The 21,673-nt window shown below is 42.8% G+C and overlaps 1 protein-coding gene across 8 annotated transcripts in view; it reads left to right on the plus strand.

The window, feature by feature from the left end:
- The window catches only part of KIF16B (kinesin family member 16B), a 234,749-nt gene that overhangs the window by 64,270 nt on the left and 148,806 nt on the right, over positions 1-21,673 (plus strand). The gene's annotated exons all lie outside the window — the stretch shown is intronic.

Here is a 21,673-nt window from a genome sequence, read left to right on the forward strand (position 1 = left end):
ATTAACCTGTGGCAAACTGGAGTATTAATCTAAGCCTCGCTAGCCTGTCTCGTGTTAACTGTTCCTTAGTGTGTTTTGATCTAGTCCCATTTCAAAATGAGGTAGATTAAAGCAAGCTACGGAACATAACAGTGGTCACATGAACAATTTGTGTGTAGCAGACTAGTGCAAAGTAGATTCACATTCCAACTTGTTGTGGACTCTTTATGTAGATAAGCCTGCTGAAGTTTTAGTCAGCTGGGCATTTTCCATTAGGGCCTTTGGAACTTGTTTGGTCTCCAGGTTTGGAAGAGCCCATATTCTTTCAACTTTTCTCCCTTGCTGGGTACAGGTGAGGTTTGACTCTTCCATGGATTCAGTGGAGAAGTTAGTTCATTTGTTATGCTCATATTATTGTTTGGGTTATTTGCTTTAGTCTGTGGTGACTAGCATGTTTGTGTATTTTTGAGTGAATATTCAAGAGCTCAGAACTGGATACAACTTTTATTGTAGTTCTGTAAACTCTTGAAGAAATAAAATGTTAAAATATTTCAGAACTGCCTCTGATTTGAAAATGTCTCAAATCCATTATCAAATGTTTCAATAATTTTTTGTTGTTTATCATTTTACATATGTAATATTAAATATGGAAAGGGAAGCAAAATGGCAATAAAAAGGTCACCATTGGGAAGCTAAACATTCAGAAGTTAGGATCCTCCAAAACCAGAGAGGTTTTCCCACAGCCTGACTGTTATTACTGTCATGTATCAATTTACACTTTATAAGAAAAATTGGATTGAAAATGTCACTGCTCTGAAACTTTCCCTTTTTACAGTTTCATGACTTTTTTTGTGTAAGAACTGGAGTTACGTCCCACCTTTTAAATGTTGATCTTAACCTGTCCTTAGGTGCCGCCACTTTTTTTTTAATGCTATCTAAAAAAGCTTTAAATTGTAAATTGACATAAATTGCACTGCTTTAGTTACTTACGACTAAATTAGGTTGACTTGCAGTGGTGTCTACACTATACTCTGACAGGAAATACTCTTCTGCCAACTTACCTTATGCTCCTTAGAGAACTGGAATAGAGAAGTCACCTTGAAAGCACTCTGCCATTGACTTAGCAGGCCTTCACTAGACTCACTAAATTAACACTGCTGCATCAATCGCAGCAGTGCCAGTCTAGTTGTAAGTATAGACATGGCCAAAGTCAAGGCTGGTTTTAGCATCCAGTATCCAAGCTGTTGTCTGTGTCTGGAAGAGTTGGGTGGTAGAGAGTTGAGTAACCTTGTTTATACTTAGGACTTTTTGAAATTCACCCACTGCTTCAAGCACCAGGGAAATTGACTGGTAGACCTGGATTTCCAGTTCTCCCAACTTTATCACATCTTACAATATGTGATGTTTTTTCTTTAACCCAGTTTACCAGAAAGTGGAGTGATGAAATGGAAACTTTGGCGTTTTGGTGTTTTCACCAATAAGTTCCTAGCTCATGGATTTGGGGAGAAAAGCTTCAAAAAATGAACCCAAAATGTACTGGCTTAGTCATAAGATTTTAAAAATAATCTCATGATTTTTAGATGCTTTACTCAAGACTATTGGAAACTGCATTTAGCAGTATTACAAAACAATGATGGTGGAATTTAGAAGAATCTTCATGTACACACAGACTAAGGCTACGTCTACACTACGAGTTTTGCCGCAAGAGCCTATGCAAATGAAGCACGGATTAGCATTTTCTCGTGCTTCATTTTTATACTCTTTTGTTCGGTTTTTGCGCTAGGGATTTTTGCGCAAAAAACAAGCAGCGTGGACGTTTCCTTTTTGTGCAAAAACCCCTTTTTCCGCAATACCAATCCAGTTTTTGGGTGCCTGAGAATGCTTTGTCCTCTTTCTCCCACCCAAGCTAACTCAGCAGAATGTCCTGGTACTTCTTGTTACCTGCCCCATAGTAGCTGAAACTGACTGATATGTAGTATTAAATTGCTTTTTGCCCTTACATACTCCACGCATTGTTCCAAAGCTGCTGAGCTATCAAATTCCTGTAACTAAATACCTCTTGTTAAATACTTCTAACATAGGTCCACCACTTGCAGGTACTGTATACATCTAATATCCAAACACTTCATACTATTTACTATGCTCAGTTACACACTTTCTAATATTTAACTTCTTAAAAGGATTTTTCAGCTTTTAGCAAAGAGTATATAGCTTATTAAGGTTTATCCACACATCTGACTTGAAATGTCCACGTTTGGTTGTTTTTTAAATAATTTTCACAATATGCTGGGGGAAATCATTTAATGTTTAACTCTGTCTACATTGACTGGTGAGATTTTACTCAAACGTTCTAAAATGGAGACCAAGTATGGAAAATTTCAGTCCAAGCGGTGAATGCTTCAAAAAGGTGAAAATGTTTAGCTGCACCACAGCAGTTGCAACAGCGTTAATGCTGTGTGTGTAACTTAAAACTTGAGCATCACAATGTTCTGCCTGCATATTTCATGCAGCTATATAACAAACTCACTGCTTGTCACTTTTTGCCCTGTATTTTTGTAGGATTCATATGTTTAATATGTATCACTAATGATTTCTTACATCAAACTATGACAGTGTGAATATTCAAATTGAACATAATGAGCTATTTTGTCTGCTATTGCTGCAGCTTTTATAGAATTCTTTTGGATTTGATTCTACTCCCACCTGGTTTGGCATTATAAGCAAACTTCAGCGTGTTGGGCCCAGTCCTGCCCTGACTACCTTTTGTCGACAGGTGCCAGATCAGATGTATCTTGGGATGGGAAACATAAAGAGCGGGAGCAGTTAGACTGTAGTATGATACTCAGAATCAAGGGAAGAAAGTCCCTTTGCTGGTAGATTGCTAGGGATGGGGCACTAGTAATCAAGAAAAGCTGTGACTGTGAATTGTGGGATGCATTGTAGTTGCTATAAGGTTTACACCTGCTGGATGTCTGACATAGTATCTGACATGACTGGCCAGTAGCATTGGTGAGGCATGTGAAAATCCTGTTGGGGCAGAGAAGGATTTATGAACAGGTTCATGCGAGAACATCATGGGAACATAGCTCTTAAGAGGGGCCATGCTACAATGTGGAGGGGTTGCCACCATAGCTGGGCTGGGCTTCTGTAGATGTCTGAAGATTCACGTGGATCTGAGCTTGTCTGGTGATTTAGAGAACCAAGTTCTCTATTAATTATTTGTGATGGAAAGATTAGGAAGAAACTCTATAAATTGACTTTTAGATATTTTGCCCATCTCCTTAGAAGCATCCGTTGTCTTTCTAGCATGCTAGCTTCTTGGCATCATTAATTGTGTCTAGAATGAAAAGCACTGATTTGATGCTCATCCTTGTGGCTTTTCCATTCATTGGTGTCCTTGTATTTGAAAACAGTGCACAGTAATTAGTAGTACAATCTGACGTAACCTAGCTATAAGAATCTGCCCTTGGTCACTTTATCTAATTCAAGGAGAATACTTTTCATGCCATATTTAATAACCTTATGTACATTTTGTAAATTGCTGCTTTGAAAAGTAGATTATGTTGACTGCTTAAATCTGATCTGCTTTGTGTTTTATCTTCACAATACTGATGACATTTGTGGAGAAGACTTGAAATTATGAAACAATGCAGCTTAACATGGGCTGTCATATTTTTAGGTGTCTTGTGACATCTCTTACTATCTTGAAAAATTTGCTTATATCCATGTCAGATTTACAGGTTTTTGCTCTTGCCTGTTTCTGTTTTGAAAAATTAGGATTATATTTGCTCTCTTCTGGTCTTGATCTATCAGCAATGTTTTATTAAAGATCAATTTTGAGTCCCATGATTCATTTTTTGTCATCCTCTAAGTGTAACTCATCCAGTTGTTGATCTTTGACTCTCTTCATAGGTTTTGATTGATATAGAAGTCTTTTGATGTCAGCGGAATTTAGCAGACACAATTTTCTCATATTTGCCTAGAAATCATTTCCCTTTCTGGAATCTGCTTTTGTGTGCTTGTTTCAAATTTCTTCCAATAACCTTTAGAAGTCCCACACATCAGTTTTTATCTCTAACACTTTTAAATACATAAAAAGATGTGTCCATTTTTTCACCTTTGTAGCTCTGCTTCAAATCCCTGCTTTTCTTCTTTAGTGTTTGTGGTACAAATCACTTTTACTTGCTTAGCTGTCTTCTCCTGTATTTCGTGTGATTCTCACACCCTTTTGATGTACTTATATTTGGAAAAGACACTCATTTAACTGCCCTAATTGTTGATCAGGTTCCCCTTACGCTAGGTGCTCTACAAACAACATCAGACCCTGCCACAAAGATCTTGCAATCTAAGTATAAAACATGAGACAATAGCTGGAGACAGGGTCCTTCTATACCATTGTCCTGTCTTCGGCCACAACATTGCAATGAGCTTCAGGTGGAAGGACTCAGCTGACTTTTGTAAGGCACAAACATCCGTCTGCACAAAGAACATGAAAGGACATGGTCCTGTGTCCTGGCTTCTCATGTGTCCTGACATACACTGCTGTTGAGTAACATGTTAATCAATAATACTAATTTTGCCTAGTCCTTTATAAATAAATAAATATATGGATATATACCTATCTCCTAGAGCTGGAAGAGGTTAAGTCCAGTCCCTTGCCCTCGCAGCAGGACCAAGTACCATCACTGACAGATTTGTCCCAGATCCCTAAATGGCCCCCTTGAGGATTGAACTCACAACCCTGGTTTTAGCAGGCCAGTACTCAAACCACTGAGTTATCCCTCCCCCATATGTTGAACAAAGAAAATATTGGGCATCTATGTCTAAACAGCCTTTTTTCTTGCTTGTGCCCTTTCAGGTATATTCTAATTTAAAGCCCCTATTTTCCTTTAAAATCCTCATTACTTTTTCAAGATGAGGTGGAAGAAGTGTTCCATTGTTTTCCTTATTCATGCTCCAAACATCTATCAAGTTTTAAGCATTTATGCTTCACGCTCGTCTCTCAAGTTCTTCATCTCAGCAACTTTCTTTTCCACTAAAGAATAGATAAAGCTCACTTTAGAAACAGTTACATCCATTCCCAAATTAGGCTGCTTGGCAGATGCAGACTCATGCAGAAAACTCCCTTGACTCCTTGGGAATGGAGTTTAAGCACAAGAGATCTCCCTCTTGATAACTCTTAGCACCAACCAGCCCAGATATTGAAAGAACAAGAAGCCAAAAGTACTCTGGTTTTCTTCTTAACCTAGCTTGCCAACAATAGTCAATTAATTTTTGGAATCACTTCCTTTCTTGTCTTGCTTATTTGCTAATATTTCTATAATAAACCCTCGCATGACTACTCTACACTGAGCTGCTTAAATCTACCCTTGCTGCATTTGTTCTGATGGTCTAATAAGTTTTGTACTACAGTGATGACCCTGGGATCTCATTGCATCTCCTGGGTTCTTTTGCATGCAAGCATTCCTTGTAATAATTGATTGTTGATCCTCCTCTCACCCTTTTTTGTGTGTCACTTGAGTTTTGCCTCTTTTGTCCTTCTTCTGTTCTTAATTGTTTTCTGTTCTTCTGCAATACAGTGTCCCTTGCTAAATACTAGTTTCCCCTATTCTCTTTGTTACATAACTTCGTGAATTTGCCAATAATCATGTCAGAGCTTACTTGAGCTCCTTGATCTCCTGTCTTCCTCTTTTCTGCCTGCCTTTCTTTCTGTGGCCTTGCCTCAGTGGCCTAGGCTAAATTCTAAGTTCCACTTGTTTTCTTTGTTCTTTTCTTCCCTGACTTAGGATGTGTGCTCCTCCTTTTCCCTGCTTTCATGTGCGTTCCCCATGTGCCTGTATACAACTTAATATGTCTACATTTCTGTCTGTCTGCCTTTTCCAACATACACTTGTTCTCTTTTTTATTCCTGAACAGTAGTAGTTATAACTGTGGAAACAATAGAAGGTTACAATAAGCAGAAATAAAACACAGATGTAAAGATGTTCCCTCATTTCTCTTAACTTGCTCCTCATTTAAAATGCAGCCCTTCAGCAGATACCCTTTATGCTTACAAAGAATCTTTCCTTCCAATAATCAGCTGTCTACTTAACAGACTTCTAATAGACAAGTTGTTCAAACTGAGATTCTTGAAACCATAAGCCATAAAGCTAGCAATATGTCTTCCATCACCAGCTGTTGATGACAATTCATGATTGCAGTGCTTATTTTGTGTTTGAATTGCAATAATTGTGACAGAGTATCTTCAGCAAACAAACTATTTTCCGCACAACTTCCATCAACTGCTGAAGTGCTAGAATCTGAATTCACAATGGACATAGTACAGGCAGTCCCCGAGTTACGCGGATCCGACTTATGTCGGATCCGCAGTTAGGAATGGGGCCCTTCCTCTCCCTGGTCTCCAGCAGACCAGGGAGAGGAAGCAAAGCGGCGGAACACGTGGGCAGCGGACAGGGCTGTCCGCTGCCCATGCGCTCCGCGGCTTGGCTCTGCTTTGCCCCCCCCCCCCTCCCTGGTCTGCAGACCAGGGGAACGGGGGGGGGGGGGGAAGGGGGTGCAAAGCAGAGCCAAGCAGAGTCAAGCCACGGAGCGCGCGGTCAGCTGACAGCCCAGACGTGTCTGGGCTGTCAGCTGGCCGCGTGCTCCGTGGCTTGGCTCTGCTTTGCCCCCCCCATTCCCCTGGTCTGCAGCCCAGGGGGACGGGGAGCAAAGCAGAGCCAAGCCACGGAGCCCGAGGGCAGCAGGACAGCCACGGCGCGTCTGGGCTGTCCCGCTGCCCCCGTGCTCCGCGGCTTCGCTCCGGACACCTGTGGTACAGCAGCTGGGGCGCTGCCGGTTGGTCCCGCAGTGCCGCTCCGGGCGCTACTGGACCAACCGGGCAGCACCCCAGCTGCTCTGCCCCAGGCGTCCTGATTCAGCCAGTGCTGGTCAGTTTCAGCAGCGGCTGAATCAGGACGCCTGGGGCAGAGCAGCTTGGGTGCTGCTGGGTTGGTCCAGTAGCGCGAGGAGTGGCGGCACTACTGGACCAACCCAGCAGCACCCCAGCTGCTCTGCCCCAGGCGTCCCCAAGTCAGCCGCTGCTGAAACTGACCAGTGGCTGACTACAGGAAGCCCCTGCCCCGGGCTTCCTGGAATCAGCCGCTGATCAGTTTCAGCAGCAGCTGACTTGGGGATGCCTGGGGTTCTTAAGTTGAATCTGTATGTAAGTCAGAACTGGCGTCCAGATTCAGCCGCTGTTGAAACTGATCAGTTTCAGCAGCGGCTGAATCTGGACGCCAGTTCCGACTTACATACAGATTCAACTTAAGAACAAACCTACAGTCCCTATCTTGTACGTAACCCGGGGACTGCCTGTAGTCAGAATCCACTAATGCACCCTCGTTTAAATCTAACTTGCTATTATTACATAAACACAAATTGATAGGGCCTTAATTTTGATTAATGTAATTTCTCATTTATTTTACTAGTCAATTAAGCAGTTTTCAGAGATTTGCAACACTTACTGTGTAAGACCCAGATCCTATGCACCTTTAAGGTGTTTTTAATTCTGTGAGAAGTCCCAGTGAAGTTAAGCATGTGTTTAAGTGTTTGCAGGATCCAGGTGTGAAGCTATACATATTTAGGACCTGAATGAGCAATGCACATAATGATAGAGTACAAGGCCCCTAGATGAAGTGGCATCCCAAATGAGGAGACTTTAACCCATGTCATGACTGATGCATGATTTGCATTCATGATTTATCCATGTCAGATGAGACAATACATTTAGGGACTGCATATATTAATGCTGTGTATAAGCAAATAATTTTTTTTTTACTAGCTTATAGAAACCTTTGATTTTTGAGAATAACTGCAATGTATTAATATGAAGAAACTGGACTGCACACGAATATGCCAGTATTAAATAGTTACAGTAGGCACTAGCCTTAAAATATTATACTCTATTCTTTTAATTCCAAAATTTGCTTTACTTGTTGCTCTGGCAAACTAAAGCAGATAGATCCAAAGATTGCATTTTTAACTGATAAAATAGCAAGCAATGTAAGGCTTTCATTGGCCATCATTGAACTAAGGTATATTTTAATGATCCTGATCTTCAAAAAGCTGTGCTCACCATTTGTGACTGCATGAGCAGAATCCTCAAAGCTATCCACACATTAGAAAAAGTGTTCTTCAGCTTTACATCATGAATGAATTGGAGAACTTGGAATGGAGAGTGCTTCCTGTGTTTCAAGATGTGATGGTTGTTGTCCTATTCAACCTAAAGGTCTTTATCATTGGTGTTCAAACAGTCCCCATGTGTTAGTGTCTGGTGAAGAGTCATACAAGTGTTCAAGAGCTTTCCCCCTCCACTGGCAGCTTATTAAGGCAGCGGTTCTCAAAGCATGGTCTGCAGCTCAATCTCCGTGCCCCCTTCCCTCCCCATGCAACGGGGAGCCCGCGCAGCTGAGAGGCTGCAGCACCAGCTCCGGCTTCTGGGTCGGGCAGTACATGGGAGTTAGGGGTGGGAAGGAGAGGTGAAGAAAGCACTGACCTTCCCTGTCAGATCCAGCTCATGGAAAGAGGCAGAGCAAGCTGATCCTTCTTTATAGTTTTTCTCCTTTTCATTGTAAACTATATATATATATATATAATATATATATATATTTTACTCGCCTTTTTGTGGGAGAGCCACATTCATTACCATGATCATCTCCACACTGTCTTATGCCACCAGGAAAACCGGACAGTTATCCATCATTTTCCTCACATTTCCATTCCTTATGTTCAAGGGAATCTGTTAATTCCACAGTAATAGGACTTGCATCATTTATTCTTTGCGCCTCAATTTTTTCTCCACTCAGATGATCACTGCTGCCTAAAGCTCAGTCTGTGTTGCTTTGTTTAGATATTTTTTCATCAAATTTGCCCTTGCTGCAAGCTGGATTGCAACAGAGGTTTTTGCTTCCTATACTAACCTTTGGAAAGCTTCTTCGGGGACATCTTTTACTTAATATGAGTGAAAAAGGACAGTATTAAGGAAAGCAAACATTGGTGTTCTACAATCTTAGGCCATGTCTTCACTATAGGGAAGATTGACTCTGCTCTAATAGTCTCTGATAACACATCTATGTGCTGCCATTTTTGCAATTTCCCTTATAAAATCAGTTTTCTCTGTTTAGATCTTTAACTTGGTAATAGGCTGGAGTAAAACAAATAAGAAATAAGTATGATTGTACAGCTGTAAAAACAAGCAAGGAGAGTCTCTTTCAGGTGTTTTCTTAAAACCAATTTTTAAAATATTGGATTGATGATCTTTTTCCTTTAGAAAACAAAACTGGAATATATAATATTGTTGCTTTTATCGAACTACATCTGTATTACAAAGACAGGTAAAGATAGTTGCATCAAATATCACTTCTTATTTACAAATTAGAAAAATTCTCCCATCAGTTGCTTTGGAGGCTGTGGGGAAAGAAAGATATTAGGTTTTTGGTTCTTGTATTTATTTTTCGATGTCTGTACCTTTTCAGTGATAAAGACCTAACAAATTACCATGGGTTCCCCTTTTTTCTAAAAACTTATTTCAGCACTTTTTTTATATTTTGGCACTAGATGTCACTGCAGATATCAAAATCAGCTATCTGTGCCTGTTCAATATAGACTTTTCAAGGTAAAATGGTTTGCGATATTATGACTTTAACTGCCATGTAGACATTCTTAGACATAAAAACATGAAAATGCCAAAATGTTGTAGGGACAAGCCCTGATGAATCACACTAGCTGTTTTGATAGAAATTAATATATCTATATCTGCATATCTGTATATCTATCTGACCCTATCAAATTCCCAGCCATGCAAAACATGTCACAGATTGTAAAATCTGGAGTCCTCCTGTGAAATCTGTCCTTTTATATACTTTTACCTTGTTATACAGATTTCATGGGGGAGGCCAGCGTTTCTCAAATTGGAGATCCTGTTCAATGTTCCCTCTCATGTTTTCGATCTATGTGCAGGTTTTTTCTATCCATGTCTGGAATACGTTTTTTTAATGTGCACTGAGGCATGTGTGAATGTGCAGCACCAATAGATACACAAAACCTAGGTGTCGGTGCTTGGCTAATCAGTTGGGCAGCATTTGAATTTCTCCTGAGTGGCTGCACAAATGCACAGCTTACAGGGAACACTGTCCTGACTCAAAAGGGAGTTCTGGTGCATGGGGGTGGTCACAAGTTTAGTTTAGGAGGGTCACTGTATTGTCATCCTTATTTATGTGCTGCTTTCAGAGCTGGGCAACTGGAGAGCGGTGGTTGTAATGTTGGCCAAGTGCCCAGCTCTGAAGGAAGCACCCTGTCAGCAGCAATGCAAAAGGCAGGGTGGCAAAATCATACCCATGTTGCCCTGATTATATACTGCTGCCTTCAGAGCGTCGTGGCTGCCAATTAAAGGTTCAGCTCTGCAGTCAGCAACATAGAAGTAAAAGTGGCAAGGCCATCCTTACTACTGTGTAGCTTTTAACAGTAGCTTTGCCTTCAGAGTTGCATTTCTGGCCAGCAGCCACTGCTCTCCAGCTGCCCAGCTCTGAAGGCAATGTTGCTGCCAGCAGCTGTGCAGAAGTAAAGGTAACAAAACCACAGTCCCCCTACAATAACAAGATACTGTAAGTGGAAAGTGAATACATACTGGCTCTTAAGTTTTCAGCTCTAAAAAGATTAGTCAAACTTCTTTTTGGGTCATAACCCCTACAATTACAACACTGTGAAATTTCAGATTTAAATATCTGAAATCATGACATTTATCACTTTTAAAATCTTATGACCATAAAATTGACCAAAATGGACGATGAGTTTGATAGGGCTCTCTATATAAATTCAAGAATATTGCTGCTATTTGTCATCATTTTCAGCTGTTTTTTAAATTTTGTAAGGGCTGAAAAGTTTGACTAATTCTTCTAGAGCTGAAAACTTAAGAGCCAGTCTGTATTTACTTTCTACTTACAGAATTGCCAATGGCAATGATGTATATTTTCCATTTATAACTGCTTTTCAAACATTTTTCTTCTCGTCCACCACATCAATAGATTTATTATAGAGCTTGAAGTTGTTAAGATGTAATCTGTTCTTTTGCCTACTCCTTCTAATGTTCATTACCTGCATCTGGCATTGTAGTTGTGACAGAGGAGCTTTCAACCCACGTGGCTGTTAATAATCAGCTTTTAACCATTGTAAACTCTTGTGCAGTACTATTTTTTTTTCTGGTAATGACCTTTAATTCCTATTTTAGTTTTCCATTTTATTATAAATCATTTTCTTAGAAATGATTCTTTCCCCCCCTCTTTCCAAAGAAGACTCATTATTTTCTTATTTTTATCTATGAAAACAAGTATTGGAGCTACATACATATGTATCCCTTTATGGACCTTCAGATTGAGAATTTGTTATTGAAGAACAAATAATTTTCCTCCACTCCGAAAGTCTATGTAGTTAGACTTGTACTAATGATCTAGTTTTATAGGAGAGACATGAGAAATACCAACATATCTTAAAAACTTGGGATAAAATCGTTCGGAAGTTGTTGTTCAATAGGGCAGATGTAGAATAGAGGGTGTTGGATATAGTATGGCTTTTACAAGCTCAGTAACTATTGTTCCATTGCAGAATACACAGATTTTGACTTTGAATATGTGTTTGGAATAGATTATCCAAACAATGTTCTACTATACCAGCTGGGTCTGTGGATGAACTCATACCACTGATTTAATGCCTCACCAGATCATCTCACTTGCTTATTGTTGTTACTTACCATATGTATACATTAAGAAGGGGAAATAATACAATAGATACAAGTATCATAAAATAATTAGAAGATCATCAAGAATTCCAGTTCTTCTCCTGGAACTCTTTCTTCCCTCCTCACTGCACTCAGTGGTTTTTTTGGCCAGTTTCAGCATTGACTTGAAGCCTTGAGGAGGAGGAGAAAAGGGAAATTGAAAGCTGATGTTACAGATCTATCTATAGGTCTTTCCTTAATACAAACACTTTTGAAAGTAGCCCATCCACCTGGGGAACATCAGAGCAGTCAAAAATGGGTTTCAAAAGAAATAGTTGCCTGACGTGGGCAAGCACTCTAAAAAGAAAAATGGATTCATCCTCTAGCAGATCTCAAACATAGTCCATGTACTTGAGCAACGTACAGGGCCAATGCCTCATCTCTAAATGCATTAGAACTACAATATAGCAATACAAGTCCAGGATATGCTTAGCTGCCAGTTAATACACATATCAGGCACCATACGGCATTATGTATTTAAGCTACCCAAGTCATATGCTACTGAACACATCCTAGAATGTGAATATAACGAAGTGTCTCTGGTAGTTTACATTAGTGTAACCTAATCTCACTGAACAGATATATCCTCACTACTAATGAAATAATTTGTGACGTGAGGGTGGGGGGAAGCATGTTTGCATCTTTTGAAAGGTTGGTGTTTAAGAGTTTCTTCTTCCTCCCATACCCAAGCCTAAATAGGATTGCCTGTTCCACTCTGCATGTTTCTTCTGCTTCTTTAGCAGATAGGCATAGTTTATTGCTTCTCTTTATAAAAATGTTAGATCAGGAGCTTACTTGGCTTTCAATTTAGCATATTTCCACAAGTAAATGAATGGAAAAACATCTGAGGTCCACAGAAAGAACAGATGAACAAGTGGCTTCGGGACTGTAAAATGAGCTTTAAAAGTAGCTCTTTCTCTCCTCCCTTCCTGCCCATTTGAAAAATGCATACAATCCCCAGAGGTGGATTAAAGCTAAACATGGTGTAAGTAATCCACAAGTGTAGCAGCCCACCAATCATACGCACAACACTGACAGCCAGATGCCTGGAATCACAGATGTTCCCAGAAACTGAAAGGCCCTCTTTGGAGTGCTCAGCCTGGATCAACTAATTTATTCACCTCTGCCCCTAAACCATTGCTGGTGAGATGAGAAGCTGCTGCTCCCAATTGTGCTTCTCTGAGAGTCCAGCTGGTTTTAACTTAAAGAAACCTTTTAAAACTGAACTGAAATGAAAACCAATCATAACCCTAAAACACCTACTGAGTTAGATTATCTAGTAGTAACACAAAGTTCAAGTGGTCAGAGAACCAAAGTGGCATTACAGGCTGTTGAAGGGGAGAGACATGAGAGAAGGGAGTTTTCCTAACCAGGTCAACTCAGGTAGCCAGAGGAGACCTGGAGTCAGCTGGAGTGCCTATGTACTGATCTGCTTGGCTTCAGGCCTCAGGACTTCCCTGGAGATCCAGTGCACTTTACAGGACCTCCCCTTTGAGGGTATGAGTCCATTTGCTGAACAGATGGACTCTAAGTTGCACTCCCTCAAAGACACTAGAGTGACAATGACGTTCTTGGGGATGCACACCCCAGCACCCCAAAGGTGCCTGTTCTGCCCTCAGCCCCCACAGCAGAGGTTCGTGCCTAGACACAGCCTTGAGTAGCAACACAGGTGCAGTAGGAACAATAACAGGAGGAGAATCCCATCCCGGCAAACCTACCAGGGGAACAACTCCAAGACTCCTCCAGGTCCAAAACAGGCCTTTTGAGGGTGTGCCCAAGGGCAAAACACTAAGTTTACCAGATCCATTCCCCTTGTTTTCGGCAAGACTATCCCACTTCTACCATGCCTGGGTCAGGCTAGTCCTATGTTGGACCACTGGGTCCGCCGCATGGTTAAGGTGGAATATTCCTTGCAGTTTGCATTCCCATAGCCCCACAATCTCCCTTCCCAGACCTCCTTCAGGATTCCTCTCATGAGCTTCTCCTGCAACAGAAGGCCCAATTGCTTCTTGAAATAGGAGCAATACAAGAGGTCCCTTTGGCAGTTAAGAGTGGAGGGTTTTTTATTCCTGTTACTTATACCAAAGGCAAAAGGCAATCTTAGATCTGAAAAATCTCAACTGCTATAGTGAAAATAAAAGTTCAGGATGGTCATGTTAGCCTCAATAATCCCTTGCCTGAATCTGGGAGACTGATTTGCTGCCCTCGACATGAAGGATGCATATTTCCACATCTCAAGAAGAAGCTAAAAGTGTAGAGTCTCAGATCGTTCGGCAACCACAGCCCGTGTCATCAGATAACCTAAATGGGCACCCCACCCTAGGTCTGAAGTGTCCATCACCAGTATTAGGGTGGGGACGAACTGTACCCTTTCTGACAGATTCAGTGGGTTCATCCACCTGTCAAGAGTCTCTCCCACCTTGCAGGGGATAGACACCAACACATCTAGCCCATAAACTGGGGCGAGCCAACGGTGGATGGGTCTGAAGTGCAGACGCGCAAGTGTAGATCTGATCACATGGCAGCATGATGCCATGTGACCTAGGAGTCTGAGGCACATCCATGCCCTTGTGATAGGGCACTGGGTGAGGGTGTATATGCACCAAGTCCCGTATTGCCTGAAACCGGGATTCAGGCAGAAAGGTTTTCCCTTAGGTCGAATACATAGTCACCCCTATAAACTCTAATCTCTGCACCAGACTCAGGTCTGACTTCTCCGGGTTGAGGAAGATGCCTAGGGCTCTGAACAGCTCTAGCACAAGGTCTATTGTGAAGAAGCTAAAAGTGGTCAGGTTGGCCTGCCAGGTATTCTGGCTGCAGATACAGGATTGGTGTGTCAGTCTGTATGAACAATATGACTGCGATGTTTTAAACAAGCAGAGAGGGGCACAGTTGACCCAGCTCTGTCACGAGGCACAAAACCTGTGGCACTATTTCATAGAGCATAAGATCCACTTGGAAGCCCATTACCTCCTGGGGCTGCAGAATACATTGGCGGACGTCCTCAGCAGGACCTTTATGGTCTGAGTGGTCAGTCAGGGAAAATGTGATACGTTCAGTCTTCTGCAGGAGGGGAAATCCCCGTCTAGACCTGTTCACCATGCCAGAGAACAAAAAGTACAGAGACTTTGGTTTGTTGTGGAATCACTGTCAAGATTCCACAGGAGATGCGTTCATGCTCCACTTCGGGAGGAGGAGTCCCCCTGTATGCATTCAACCCCTTCTCCCCCCCCCCCCCCATCCCCCAGGTACATGAGGTCCTGCTGAAAGCCTGCAGAGACAGGATGCATCTAATCCTGTTGGCGCTGGCATGGCCGCACCAACATTGGTTGTCCACCCTAATCAACTTGTTTGTGGAGGCCCCAGTGTCCCTTCCTCTGTACCTAGACTTTCTGACAGAACATCAGGGTCATCTCAGAAACCCAGATCTGTGCTCACTCCATCTAATGGCATGGAAGTTGGATGGTTCAGTCCACTAGAGCTTCAGTGCTCTACACAGGTGCAGGAGGTCCTATGGGGCAGTAGAAAGCCCTCTACCGGGGCAGCATACCTGGCCAAATGGAAAAGGTTTTTTACCTGGTAGGCAGAAGGGGTTTCTCCCTTGGGTGGGCACCCATTCCGGTGGTGTTAAAATACCTATTGCACTTTGGGACACAGGGTCTGGCACCTGCTTTGGTGAAGAAGCACTTGGTGGCCGTGTCACTTTTCAGTCAGGTTGCTCACAGCATTCCCTGTTTGGGCACCCCATGGTAACTTGCATCAGGAAGGGGTTGGAAAGATTGTATCTGTATTATCATCCACTTGTACTAACTTGATGTGTAAACCTGGTGCGCCATAAACTTATGAGACTACCCTTTGAATCTATGGCTGAGTGCTCACTGCATCATCTTTCCATGAAGGTGGCCTTCCTGATGGCTATCCCCTCTGCAAGGAGAGTGTCTAGTTGGGGCCCTCTCCTCAGAATTCCCATATACGGTTTTCCACAAGGGCAAAGCTCAGTTTAGACTGCACCTGTTCTTCCTACTGGAGGTGGTCTCCGAGTTCCATCTTGCTTAGGAAATCTTCCTTCCATTTTTTTATCCCAAACCACACACTAGCATTAGGCAGAGTGCTACATACGGTAGACATAAGGAGGGCCCTGGCTTTTCACATAGACCATACTAAGCCATTTAGAAAGTCTATGCAGCTATTCATGGCGATAGCAGAGAGAATGAAAGGATACCCCATCTCTGCGCAATGCATATTGTCATGGATAGTAAGGTGCACATGCACCTGTTATGACCTAGCAGGGGTTCCTCCTCCACTGGTCACAGGCCACTCAACTGGAGTGCATTCCTTGTTGACTGGTTTGTGGTGCAAGTTCCCCTCCAGGAAATCTGTAGGGCCACCACGTGATCTTCTATTCATACATTTATGGCTCATTATGCCATTGATAAATTGTCCAGGGAGGATGTAGCTGTGTCAGTAGGACAGTGCTCCAATTTATGATTCCTAACTCCGGCCCTACCTCCTTGGGGTAGCAGCTTGGGAGTCATCTGATTGGAATTGATGTGAACAAGCACTCGAAGAAAAGACAGTTACCTGTTCTCATAATTGGTATACTTCGAGATGTGTTGTTCACATCCATTCCAGTACTCACCCTCCTTCTCCACTGCTGGAGTAGTTGGCAAGAAGGAACCAAGGGCGGGGAGGGTTGGCTATGGTATATGTGCGCTGATATAGCAGCGCCACTCTAGGGGTCTCCACAGCCAGCCCTATGGGAGCTGCTAGGGGAAAAGTTTCCAACCCTCATGCACTTGGTGCACATACACCAGACTGAAATGGATGTGAACACTACATGTTGAAGAACACCGGTTATGAGAACAGGTAAACTGTCTTTTGAGATTTTGTGGTTAAGACACTGGAATTAGGAGATCACTGCTCTATTTGAGTGCCTGAGACTTCGTTTTTGAGAGTTTGGTCAGGTCACTTAATTTCAGTGGCTCAGTTGCTTTGTTTGTGAGTAACATCAAAGATATGGTGGTGGAGACTGGTTAGAAATTCCTACTGCTCCATCTTCTTCCATGGGGGATTTTGCCGGTGAACCCTCATAGTCCTGAAGCACCACTGAAGGTGGAGGGTAGGTAACTCCTTTGGAACTTTATTGTGTAGCACATGCTCTTAGTATATTACTCAGTCTCCCTGAGCAGTCTGCTGCATTCTGAGCCTGAGGGAGCAGGAAAGGACAAACCATATTTGAAGGACAGAGAGAAATATGTGAAGCTAACTAGTTACTAAGTGTAATGGTGGCTTTTTAGAGAAAGTACAATAGCAAAACAAAGAAAACCAATGAAATATTTGCAAAATTTAACTTTTTGAAACGAGAAATTGCTCTAACCATGAGACTTCCCTTTTCTCCTGCTGCACTGACCATCACATTTGTGACCTGTGCAACTGTCTTAACTGAGGCCATGTCTACACTAGTGCAAGTTACGGTTCAGTAAATCAGCTCCCACACCTGCAACTTTCAAGATGTCCATGCTGGAAAGGCACATTGTGTGCTCTAGCTCCACAGCTGCTGTGCTTTAGGTAAACTTCCTCCATGAGAAGCATAGAGCTTGCTGCGCTCTCTATATGGTGCTGGGGTGCCAGAGTGGACACCGTGCTGCAGTATTGTCGTGACTGGCCTCTGGCACCCTTCCTTCAACATCTGCTCTTGCCTCTCTAATAATAAATTGTTTGAACTCTACTGCCCTGCTCTCAGGTGACCAACCCTCAGGCCTGCCCTTTGCTTTCTTTTTGAAATGTGAAAGTTCCCAACCTGTTTGCTCAGTGATGTGTGATGTGTTCTCAGCTCATCTCCCCAGCTGGCTATGCCTGCTCCATGCACCAGGAGATCTCCTGTGTGGAGCCATGCCTTGGTGTTGTGGATGCAGCGTTTGGGGACAGGAAGCACTCCAGTTCCAGTTGCAGTTCAGTCATAGAAATGATGATACTTATGAACAGTTCTTGAGATGCATGACTGAAAGGGGCCATGACACTGCAGTGTCAAAGTGAAGGAAATGCAAAATTCCTACCACAAGGAACAGGAAGCAAACTGCTGTGCCACCTGTCGGCTTAACAAAGAGCTGGATGACATACTTGGGGATGATCCCACCTCTGCTCCAAAGATTCCCCGGGGATTCTTCAGGGCCTCAGGGGCCATTCCAGAATGGACTGAGCTAGGAGAAGGAGATCGTGGATGGATGTGCTGAGGGGGTCCCAGAGCTAAAAGATGACTTGGCATTCACAGATGCTTGTAGTCAGGAGCTGCTTTGTACCCCTGATGAGGTGAGCCAGTTGTAGCCTTCCGTGGCTGCAGAGGAAGCACCTGGTTAGTTGGTTTGATTTCTGGAAGCACTCGAGTGAGTTGCCAGGAGCATTAGGGTTACAGAAAGGAGGTTGGTTCTGTGTGTTGCTGCTATTAAGACGCAGAACAGGTCAGTGATGCAGTCTCTTACTTCACGGACATCTGCCTTACAGATCTCATCACAAGTGTCATACAGCTGCCGGGCCTGACCTCTGTGTAAATTTGTTGGCAATGCTCCTGTGCTCCCTCCCATTAAGAATAACATTCCCTTGCCACTGTGCTGTGAGTGGGGAGTGAGGGATCATCGTTGCACAAAGATAAGCTGTGTAGGCCCAAACGTAACCTGTAGTTGAGTAAAAGAATTTCCCTTGTTTCACTGCTTATGCTAAGCAGTGAAATGTCTTCCAGGATGAACACAGTCTGTGGAAACTGAGTGGCCATTACTAATGATCTCCTCCCCTTCCCTCCCCCCCAGCAGTACTCTCCCAATAGGCTTCCGATGCACTCAACAGTCATTCTCCTGCAGTTTAGCTCTGAGAGCACAGCATATCAGATGGCCGAACTACATATGAAACATGGATATGTACAAATTTGTGAAACTCCTGGGGCATGCCTCACCTCCTGACTCTCTCCTCTCCCCCAATTGTAGATGTTTCATGCTTTACATATATCCTATGCTTACAGTGTTTAATAAATGGACATTCATGTGTTAAAGTTTTTGTTCCATTACATGAAAGCGAGTAATCAAGTGTATCCCAGCAAAGCTGTGGTCACTGTAGTGCTAAGTTCATGTACCAATGAGAATAATCTCCTAACAGTGCAGCCACTTCACTCCCATGCATGGCAACAAGTTTTACTGACTTCCAGCATCAAATTGCTGCCTCAAGGCATCCCTGATCCTTATGAGCTCTGCACTGTGCTCCTGTGATAGCCCCTGTCTCAGGCTGTTCAAACTCCGCTTCCATGTGCTAAGCCTTAACAGTCCAGCCTTGAGTGAAGCTTTCATCTCTTCCTTTTGTAAATATTATGGAGGGTACTGAACACTGTGATAACCACAGTAATGTCATCATCATCCTGGTTGAGCTTCCTGTACAAATGACACCAGCCAACTTTCAAATGGCCAAAAGAACACACCACAGTCATTTTGACCCTGCTTAGCCTGTTGACGAACTGCTCCTTGCTGCTGTCAAGGTTCCCTGTGTATGGCTTTATAAGCCATGGCATTAAGGGTAGGCAGGGTCTCCAAGGATCACATTGGGTATTTCCACTTCCCTATAGTGATCTTCTGGTCCAGGAAGACAGTCCCCGTTTGCAACATCCTGAACAGGCCACTGTTCTGAAAGTTACGAGCATCCTCCACCTTTCTGGGCCAGTCTGTTAATGCCTGTGAAACGCCCATGGTGATCTGCTAGCTTTAGCAGAACCATGGTGAAATACCTCCTGTGGTTACTGCACTCAGAGAGTAGATGGTCTGGTGCCAGAATTGATTGATAGATAGATGTGCCATCTATCTCCCTCCCTCCCCATGCCATACCTCCAGTTTGGGAAGCTCATCAGATTGGAGACCAAGCAAAAGGTGCTGGAGTGGCCAGCTTGCACAGTGCGATTTGCCATGCACTTCTCCACTGGCAGGGCAGTTCTCATTTGTGTCCTTGTGCTACAGGGTGGGAGCAAGCTCAGTACACAGTCCCATTAAAGTGACTTTCTTCATCCAAAAGTTCTGAAGCCACTGCTCATTATTTGAGGCTTGCATGATGATGTGATACCGCTACTTAGTGCTTGCTTCCCAAGCCCAAAAATGTGCTCACCACCTATGTGAATCCCACAAAAAATCTCGTGTTGTAGGTATGGTGCATGGCCTCCTTGTTGTCTTTGCCAATTCTGGAATAACTTGACTGCCATTCGTGATGTGTTAGGTCTTTCAGTATTTTTGTCAATCACTGGGGATTTATTTCCACAGACCTAGTAGGCAGAGCATGCAGCACAAAGGCCATTGACAAATGATGCCAGTGTGAACAGAAGGGCAGGGGTTGCTGGGATGCAAAGCAATGCACCATGGGGCATTGGGACAGGCCCCAGGATGCCCTGTGCCTTCCTTCTGCCTTCCCACAGACCTCTGCAGTAGGAGAGGAGGAGGTGCTCTGTGGGATAGCTGTCTAGAATGCACTGCTCTGGAAGTCGCTGCAATTGCCACAAGTGTGATCATGCTACTTCTCTGGCAGCTGACAGCGTGGCTGTTCAACAGCATTTTCACTGCTGTACTCTGTGAGCAGCGCTGTAACTGCCAATGCTTTACATCTGCCAGTGTAGACATGGTCTTAGTGTTTCGCTGCTAAATACAAGCTGGAACAGATTGTTTAGCATAAGTAATTAACATACATTATATAAGACCTTTCAAGGTAAAGTGGCCCATGAATGCCCTTCCAGTCAGGAAGGAAAGAAAGGGGGAGAAATCAGCTGGGAGGGCAGTTGTAAATGGGTTATAGATTGTTGTAATAAACTGTAAATCAAGTGGCTCTATTTACTTATGGTTTTTAATGTCTAGCAAAGTCATTAATTTAGACTCTCAGGCTTGTCTTTTTTAAAGTAGCATGCAACTGTCATTGAGAATAAGGACTGGTTGGTCAATTCCTCAAAGTGCAACAACAGTGCAGCTGCATCGTTGCAGCATTTTAAGTGTAGACTTGCCCTGAGTTAGTTTCCCAGACCTGAAGAATAGCTCTGTCAGCTTAAATGTGTGAATCTCACCAACACAAGTTGGTCCAATAAAAAAATATTCCCTCACCACCTTTTCTCTATCTAATATCCTTGGATCAATACAGCTATCTCAATACTTCATATTCGAAATCAGTGGAAGTTATGTCTGTGTAAAGTCGAAGATCAGACCTTTTAACTTACTACATTAATTCACATACTTCTAGGAGTGAAGACCAAGTTTCCTGAATAATTATTCGTATCTGTTGAAGGTTTATAATGGAAGTGCTCACAGAACATTCATTGCTGTGGCACTTCTGGGTGTCACTAGGATAATGGCAGTTTTTCTGTGTTAATAAACAGTGTAATTCTCTGGCTAGCAGACTTTGGAAGAGAAAAACAATAAATAATGGAAAAAGATAAGCTGACCTTGTGAGATGTATAACTGATCCTGTAATTCCAATATTCTTGCAAGGAATAGCATCATTAATTTCCCATCATTTTAGCTTCACTATGCCAGTACTCGCTCATTTGGACAGTTCTGCTGTCTGCATCCGCCTTTTTAATTGACATTCATTTCAGAGAGCAGTTGATGCCTGCGTGGGCTGCTGCCGCAGCACCTGCATTTTCACAGTAAGCTGTTCACAACAATTTTCTGATCTTGGTAACTGCAGAATCTTTAATGGGGTTTCTTGATTGATGAGGGTGGTATGGCCTAAAGCACTAAAACAGAGAAAAAACTGATTAGGAAGTTTCTTCTCAGTTGTGGTTTTTTGTTTGTGGCTTTGAATAGTGGAAGTTACTTTACTCTTCTGGAAGAAACTATGTTGGTTGTACCTCTTTTTACAATGAAATAGAATCCA

This window comes from Pelodiscus sinensis, chromosome 3, assembly GCF_052426305.1.
Source record: "Pelodiscus sinensis isolate ZL-2025 chromosome 3, ASM5242630v1, whole genome shotgun sequence".
Taxonomy (NCBI): Eukaryota; Metazoa; Chordata; order Testudines; family Trionychidae; genus Pelodiscus; species Pelodiscus sinensis.